This window comes from Amphiura filiformis, chromosome 3, assembly GCF_039555335.1.
Source record: "Amphiura filiformis chromosome 3, Afil_fr2py, whole genome shotgun sequence".
Classification (NCBI taxonomy): domain Eukaryota; kingdom Metazoa; phylum Echinodermata; class Ophiuroidea; order Amphilepidida; family Amphiuridae; genus Amphiura; species Amphiura filiformis.
Window position 1 is genome coordinate 83509227 of NC_092630.1, and position 9622 is coordinate 83518848.

At 37.5% G+C, this 9622-nt stretch overlaps 1 non-coding gene across 1 annotated transcript; it reads left to right on the top strand.

The window, feature by feature from the left end:
- Positions 1–7202: 7202 nt before the first annotated feature.
- On the top strand, positions 7203–7275 carry Trnag-gcc (transfer RNA glycine (anticodon GCC)). Its single transcript has one exon. It is a non-coding gene; the product is annotated as a tRNA-Gly (tRNA).
- Positions 7276–9622: the final 2347 nt, after the last annotated feature.

Below are 9622 nucleotides of genomic sequence, written 5' to 3' on the forward strand. Positions count from 1 at the left end.
AATGCACCTCCACACTTGGCAGCATCTACAAGAGGGGGGATTGCTTGGTTGAATTACTGTGGATAACGTTACTGTGGATAAAGATAAGATTTGAGAGCTGTTTTGAAACTGTTTATGTTTTGAACATTTCTGATTGCATATTATTATCATTCACTTCATGACAAATCAATGAAAATAAGCTATCTTCAGTAGATAGCAAGAATGACTAAGCAGTCTGTCCTGTGTTAGTTTCCATGACTCACTTACTGCCCACCCCTCTTGCATGCTTGTAATTGAGCACCATGGACATTGATGAGGGGGATGTATTTTTAGTAAGATTTAGGTATATGTTAAAGGGGTATGGCCCGATCCCTAATTTTACAGAGAGTGGTCTAAATTTGGTTGACCAATATTAGGTTTACAATAGGCCCTACGAATTCAAAAATCAGTTTCAGTTCTCACTTTACAGATGGGATATGTGGGTTAAGGTGAACCATTCAAGATGGAAACGTTAATTGGGTCAAAATACTAAGAATAACACAAAATATTAGTATATGAACATAATATTTAAAAAAGAAAGATATATGAAAATATCGCAAAAAAACACATTTCAGAAAATATTGTAAACAATGAAAAACTATACCCAAAATATTTGTTTACAAATGTAAAATAAGATGAAAAAACAAACAAAAAAACACACAAAAAAAACACAAACTTTCAGAAAATGTTTTAATACAAAAAATTGTAATTTAAAGAAAATTAAGAACATTTAGTAAAACTGCAAATTTTCAGGAGATAATGTAAAATAACACAAAATTTCAGGAACACCCCTATATAGAGGAGTAACTTTTCAATCAAAGAAATGTCTGGATTTCCAATTATTCTTTCGTGAAAACCACTGGAATTCCTGTTGCCAATGTCACTTGATAAAGCTTGGAAATCCAATTAAATGAAGGAAAAATCACAGAAATCTCCAAAATAAGCTCTCAAATGGAGGATTGCTGATTTTAAACTATTTTTTGCCTGATTTTTTTGCCTTTGGGCACTTTAAATGTCTGGATTTCCAACAGTCACGACTGGACAAAAAGTCTAGTTTTCGGAACTCCTCTATAGGGGTGTGCATCTATTTTCCGAATAGCTCAATCCAGGATCCAGACTTGTACTCGAGTCCAGCTCGTCCCAAGTCCGAGCTGAGCCGAGTCCAGTTGAACCCGAGTCCGAGCCAAGTCCGAGTGCTTTTGTATCCGAGTCCGGACTCGAGTCCAAGTCCGGGGGTGCCAAGTCCGAGCCAAGTCCGAGTCCAACAAAAATCGACCCGAGTCCATGCCTGGGGTGGGGCACTGAACTTTATATCTGACATGCATGTGTCTATCAGCTATTTATCAGTGAAGTAGGGGCCTAAAAAGTGTGGGTGTGGGTCATTGGGTATAAAAAAAGAAAAAGGGGGTAATTTGGTAAACATTTTAAACGATGGGGGTCACAGGTATTAGAAGTTCTCTAAAAACTACATGTATCAGACAGCAGTAAATGTGGATGTGTTGTTGTGTGTATGTCACATTAGTCACATGCCCATGTCGCATGTAACTCACAGATGTACACAGGCCACAGGGAAGGGGCACCAGGCTGTGTGCAGCATAAATGTACATGCAGAGCAATGTATTCAATGGGGGTGGGATAAATTATAGAAAAATATAATAATGATAATAATTTAAATAATAAAATAAATGATAATAATAATCATAATAATATAAATTCAGCCTTCAGAAATATCAAGAAGAAAATGTGTTGAAATGTTTTCCCAGTTTGGCATTTTGTTACCAGTATGCAAACATCTTTTTACCATATTCATTAAAGCAAACCTGAAGATTTGGAATAACTACATATGTATACAAATCAGTTAGGGGTGGGGTCCATATCCCCCCCCCCCCCCCACTTTTATCAGTCAGTCTGGGTGGATTATGCTGTCACCAAACAAAAGTTCAAGAATGTGGTATGCTTTGTACCTGATAGTTCCAAATTTCTTTTCAAAACTGAACAAATGTGCAGCAAATCTAGTGAACACATACAAACTACACATGTATGTATTATCTCGGTCAGGGTTGTTCCATCTAGTGCACTTACCCATTTCTCACATCTGTCAAAGGGGACACCCTCACAACATCCCTATTGGATTGTAGCCTACAGGGTCTTTGATTTCCAGTCAATTTTCTCCGCATAGAACACATCAATGTGCATTAATTTTCCTTTGTAATTACTCATTATTGGGAGCGTATTCCCCTGATAAGAAATCAAACTTTTTAAATTGTTTCACAAAGAGGTATATATCATATGACATGTTTTGTGATTTCCCCATTGAGTACAACAGTAAGTGTCCCCTGTGTCTGAGGGCACAAGATGGAATAGCCGAATCTATCGTGAGCGACCGACAGAATGTAAAATACCCTATGTAATAACCATACCCATACATGTACATGTATGTAAGGAGGAGCACAAAGTTAGATGAGCTGCCATGCATACTGCATGGTCCAGTGTGCACTTTTTCTCTTTTTCACTGAGTTTCATGAAACTAGACAGTTCCATGAAAGCTCATGAAAGAAGTTTAAGATATTTTTAAACAGTAAAATTATGCATAATTAATTATATAAAACTGGTTTATTTCATTAATGCTAACAATAATATGATTATGCTAATTCACAGATATTAACCTAAATAATATGGTGGATATGTAGGATACATGACAGATGACTTATTTGACAGCCCCAATTTTAGGAAAGGGCCAATAAAGTGAAGTCAACAAATTTTAAATCAAATTTTAGATCTATTTTGACATATTTAGGTATAATCAGTTCACATTTTAAACATGGATCTAATTGCATGACTCGGACCGGACTTGGCTTCGAGTCCGAGTCCTTTTGTGTTTGAGTCCGAGCCGAGCCGAGTCTTTTTATGTTAGAGTCGAGTCCAAGTCCGACAAAAAGTGGACTTGAGTCCGGACTTGAGTCCGAGTCCGGACTCGAACGATACATCACTGCCAGGATCTGTGCTCACAGGTACATGTAGTTATCAGATTCCCAGTCTGTAACACAGACAACTTGACTGGGGACCTGTACAATAGATAAATTTAATAAAAGTCATTCTTTGTCCAAGTTATATCATCAATTAGGAGAACCACATATTTTCAAAGCAATTTTCAATGCGCTTCTGTAGTCTTTAGTATTTTATAAATCTATATAAATTAATCCCATTTAGGCCTAGGTGGTCACATTTCTAAATGTGCAGTTCATTGTATTATGGGATGGGTGCAATTCATACATTCTTCCCCTGAAAGAAGAAATATAACTAAAAATGGTGAGAAAAATACACAAACTCACAAGGAGAGTGAAATTCAACTGGGGTGACCGGGTGACTTGAATGGGTGCTTCAATATATAGACCCCAGTGTGGGCGGTTTAAGGTCATGTCTTCCATATTAGGGGGTGTATGGATTTCAACTGGAATAGCCCAATGGCAATAGCTCACATACTTGTTGTATGGTCATCTTGGACATGTTGGATAGGAAAAATAGGACAATCTGAAGCTACAGAACACACCCCTACATGGGCAAAACAATTGCTCTAGTAATAGATACATGTACACGTACATGTACACACAGGATACTTTGTAAAAAGAAAGTTACTATTATTTTGGTAAAATCATTGCAATTTGTGTAAAATTGTCTCAATTTTGGTCAAATTAACATGTAAAATCGCCAAAAATCACTGCAATTTTGTAAAATCAACAACATTTTTGTAAAATCACCAAAATTGTGTAAAATCTCCAAATTTTGGTAACTTCACCAAAATTTTTGTAAAATTGCCAAAATGTTTGTAAAATCACCATTTTTTTTGTAAAATCGCCAACATTTTTGTAAAATCGCCAACATTTTTGTAAAATCGCCAAAATTTTGGTAAAATCGCCAACATTTTTGTAAAATCGCCATAATTTTTGTAAAATTATCAAAATTTATGTAAAATCGCAACAATTTTTGTAAAATCGCAACAATTTTGGTAAAATCATGACAATTTTTGTAAAATCACCAAATTTTTTGTAAAATCACAGAAATTTTTGTAAAATCGGCAAAAATGTTGTAAAATTACAAGAATTAATTATAAAATCGCATTAAATGACAATAGTGAAATATAAATATATTTAAAATTTTTTTAAATACATTAAAATATTTACAAAAAACACAAAGTTTATGGCGATTTCCCGTTTTTTCCCTTGTGACATGGGGCCTTACATTGAACTGACACTTTAAAGTGTAATTTTCCAACCAAAGATAGAGACATGTAAATTTGTTAAAAGACATTTCTTATGTATGAAGTGTTTTTATTTCAGTGCACTGAAAAGGTTGTTGTTGTTATGTATGTTGTAGTTGTATATTTTACTAAAGTGCGAGTCATGCTCATAATGCAAATCGTATAAAGGTTAGCAATTAATTTAAACTGCTGCGATTTGGTAGTTCACAGCATCTTGCGAATGGTAGTGATCTTTAGCAAAAATTGCATTGATCATTAATCGTTATGAATTCGGCAGAGTGACGAATCGAGAATTTTGAGCAAATTGAGTTTTTGTATGGTTTTGATTATGTTTCAGGTTATCTTTTATTTCCACCAAAAATTTATGGTAAATCTTACTCACCGACGTAGTTATTGAAATTTGGATTTGGACGAATCGCGCCTAAGTGCGATAAATGAATTCGGCAGAGAGACAAATCGTATACTTAGCTGTACAAATCATGTTGATCTATAGTATTGTATAGCGGGAAACCCCGAATTTTCTATATTACATATCCTATACTAATATATTTGATACCACAGTATAGCTGTAGGTATCGTCTATCCAGTGGTACCAAAATAAGTACAAACATTTCCCACATGATAAATATATACAAATAAATGTAGATATTTATATAGCGCTTTATGCCGTAAACAGCCTCAAAGCGCTTTACATTTATTCCGCCGTCATTAGAATATGTCGGAACCACGTTTGCAGCCTACAAGTGGCGCAGGGTCCATCAGTACAACGACTGTGACTACCCCTAACAGCTTCCCATTGCACCTGGGTGGGGTGAGGCAAGCGAGGCAAAGCGCCTTGCCCAAGGGCGCAACACGGTGGTGGGACGGGATTCGAACCCACGCACGTCGAGCAAGCTCTCGGATTATGAGTCCAAGGCCGTAACCACTGAGCCACCGTGCCCTGATATTGCCGTGGTTTAATAATGTGAGTGCGCGCCCGTGAAATTTGAAAATCTCGGAAAATCATACGCAAAATATAGGCCAATATTGTTATTTTTGCTTTAAAATCCTCGATTTTTGCTAAATATTACAGGGATGAATATTTATAACTTACATAGACTTTGGACAACCAGTAATTTCTACACAAAAGCCCCAAATCAAGAATGCGTGCTATGGTTTACACGTAGTTGAATGCGTATTCGACCTCTCTTTGCGCAGTGGTAGAGACATTTTGGATACAGCATAAGCTGAAGAACTTCTCCTTGGCCAAGTGTATCAACAAAAATGTGGTACCACGATGGGCTCCCCGGTCGATCCAATAGTTGCTAATCTCTATAACTCAGCGTCGTTCGACCCCTTGTGGATAGAAAGGATAAAGTCAAGACAAACGAATGGAAGAAAGCAAAATAAAGGAAGCCCTCAAATTATGTGGGTACCCTGAATGGGCTACAGTCGGTCACCAGAAGTATGGTCGTCCTGCCTTACAATGAGGGGCTTTCGCAGCGTGCCAGGAGGATATTCAATAAGCATGGCATTCAAACATCCTTTAAGCCTCACCAGACATTAAGAAACATTCTGGCCCACCCGAAGGACAAACGCGATTCATTACAAACAGCCGAATGCGTTTATGAAATCCCATGTCGCAACTGTGAAAAAACCTATATTGGTGAAACCTCTATATAGAGTGCTAGGTACGCGATTAAAAGAACACAAAACCGAAGCGGAAAAATCCTAAACTAAGGCTTACACCAGAGCTCAGAGGAAGGCCTCGGTCACCGGAGAGGTTAACAAATCAAGACTCATAAAAGAAGCGATTTGGATACGGAAAAGGGGCCCAACACACTCAACCGGGATGAAGGAAATCACATCCTGCCGCACATCTATGACCAACTCCTAAACCACCTAAAATTGCGCGCCCAACGTCAAGCTCCAACAGGAAGCAGACGAGGAGGACTGGAAGAATTGGTCAGTCGACTTTGTAAAGGTATTTTTAACATAATTTTACCAAATAATCAATTGGATTTGTTTACATGAAATTTTACTAATGATTTCCACCATGTAGTCCAAAATATAGTCCATCGTAGGTTTTTATACACTATTTAAGGTAAAATCCTTGGAAAATTGCATGTTAGTTAAATTATTAGGCGAAAATGAAATTTGCCTATATTTGTTTACAAAGCCAGAGGTGCGCTCACATTATGATGACGTCATAGTGACATTATTGTGGCAAATGATTGCACTTACTTTGATATTACTGTATAGTGAAGTCACATAGCTATTCATGTTTACCAATATAACAGTATAACGTATAATAAGAGTTGCAACGTAGGGTTAGGGGGTAGGATATGCGTATATTAGCCCTACCAGAGGACCTTTTCAAATACACGATACTCCGAGACACACTATACTTCGAGACACACTATACTTCGAGAACTGCTAAACCCAGTGACCGCTCCACCGTGAACATGTTCGGAGGGAGGAGTCACAATTATAGCAGTAGTCACTGGACGCTATTCCACCCCGCCGGCAACGGCCAATAGGCGCTAGCCAGCAAATCTCCAAGTCGGTGAGCCCTGTCATATTTTTTCCTCGGTACGTATTTTGGCCCGCTGATTTTGTCCTCAAATAGCAAGATAACGTGACGGTAATTATCCCAAATAACCGGTTAAACATTTTAAGAAGCCGTGACGTCACACCATTGTTTAAAATATTATTATTTGCCCCTGGGGGACCCACTCAGATATATAGGAGCTACGTATAGCTGTAATAAACACGTGGGAAAAGGGTCGGGATTTTCGCCATCAGACGGCGTTTTGGGAATCAGGGGTATGACCCCTGTAAATCGCCTCATTATAATTTGTATAATGTTACGTGTGACTTTGTATAATCGTGGCTGGAAAGAGCGGAACCAAACGCTGCTGAAGAGCATTCCCGTATTTGTTCAAAAGTTCTCGTGGTTCAGTGGTAGAATTCTCGCCTGCCACGCGGGAGGCCCGGGTTCGATTCCCGGTGGGGTAACATTTTTTCACATCCATTTTAACTCCTAAATTATTTGTTTTTATGTGAAAATTGGGAAATATATTTTATGCACTTTTTTTCTGTAACGGGTCCAATAACAGCTAAAAACACACCTCGGCCCGGCTTGGGAAATAAATTACGTCCAACATATTATAGAGGGCGGTGTAATAATGAAACGCTGAAAACAGAAATAAAGAAATACATAAGGGGCGAAATAAATACAAAACAAGACCTTATCTTCTCAAGCATGATACGAGGAACATGAAAAAAAAAATAAGAAAAAATGCCCCCTCTACAAATTAATTAATTAATTAGTTAATTAAAACTACAAGAATGAAAACTCGGTTTTTTTAATTTACAAAAATCATAAAATAAATGAAAAATGTTTAATGTACATGATGATATACACAATTTAAAAAAAAATATTTCAGGGTCGAATAAAAACAAAAAGAATGAGATATATTGTCAAGAATGATGGGCGTAGTAGTATGGCGACGGGAATACGGCAACGGTGCTGCATGTTTCTGGATGCCGATGCCGGACCATAATGCAATTCACGCAATGATTGGCTTGCTGATTGTGCTAATTATTCACATTTACGCTGAAAATATTCTCGTTTTCTCACATAGATGAATAAAGGAGACGATATTTGATATTGTATGTAAGTTTGAAGACAATCACAGCCTACTACTTCCTGCAAGGTCAAATAGTGATCCATGCAAACAATGCACTGTGCACTGCACTGAGCAATAGGAGAAACTCAGGTTCATCACAAACTGGCTCTGAAAATGTTCAATTATCTCCAATTCATATTATTTTTTTTTCTTTTAGATTAAGATTTTAATGATGAAATTGTGTTTCAGAGACAAGTTTTTCTGTCTCAGAGCATGACTTTGCATTGAAATAGTGCAGAAAACTGTGCTTGCTTGTCCTCCACCACGCTTGACTAACTTCAGCATATGTCACTTAGTTTGACCTATTGACCTAACTGTGCAAGGGCCCTATAGGGTGACCCCTTTAAATGATCGGCCACCGTTGTCTGCCAAACCTAATACCCTTGAACATAGGCGCCATGGCTACAGAGCGCATAGCTCTGTAGCCATGGCGCACCTATACATCCTAATCCGAAACCACCGCTCACAGCGATATTTCATCTATTGACCACGTACCAAATTATTATTTCTCTACTGGACTCGAACCCAAGACTGCATTGTACTTTATTTCAAGGTTGTACCAAGCACGGCCAGAGCATGTTCAAGAGGCAATACCAGGCATTAATCATGAGGGCTACCATGCTGGTTTCATGAATACTCGGATTTACTCTTTTGTTCATATTGCTAACAGAGTATTCTTGTGATGAGTTTATAAAAATCGCTCTAGGAATTTTAGAGTTTAGCTGATACCATGAGGTATATTTACATTCCATTCGGTACATAACTGCAAACTGAAACTCGCTTCTATTAACCTCTACTTGTACAAGTATGTCTGTGTACTATAATACATCCGAAAGCATGCCGAGGCGTGGAATATGTAGTAAAAGGCAGGTCCGATAAAATCCGAAGATATGACCAAATTGATGGTTGAAGGCGGAAAAATCCGCTAAAAGGCGGAAGATGCCATATGCATGTATGTGTGCATTGTACTTGCATACACCCCAGAAAACTTCCAAAATTCTCAACAAAACTCGAAAAATATTGTAAAATTGGAATACAAAATGTCATCATCATATTGGCCTTTGATGAAAATGTTATCAAAATAGCCCTTCGGAAATTGCTTGAATCTATTCAAATATCAACCCATTTATTTTTCTACAATACAATATGTATTCTTGGGAATATGAGAGTTGTAAAATGATCTTCTACATGAATGGTTTTGTTTTGAATGTGGTTGTACGGGTAGTTTTGCATAGTTCAATCTGAGACTATTATACCTGAATAATAGTCTCAGGTTCAATTCTCGCTATTCGCAATAAGGGCGCCGCCAGCGGTTTGCGATGTAATCGTGATGTATCATGGGAAAATCGTGATGTATCATGGGAAAAGGTCGACATCCAAGTCCGCGCAATACGAATATTACCATGCTATTACATAGGAACACGTGACAATATTTTTTAGTTTGTCAATATAACGGTATTACACGCAAATCGATAGAGAAAAATTAATTGTGCACATTTCAAATCACATTATTAAGTATTATTGAGTATCGATTCGCGTGTAACACCTTTATTTTGACAAACTAAAAAATATTGTCACGTGTTCCTATGTAATAGCATGGTAATTGGATGTCGACCTTTTCCCATGATACATCACGATTACATCGCAAACCGCTGGCGGCGCCCTTATTGCGAAT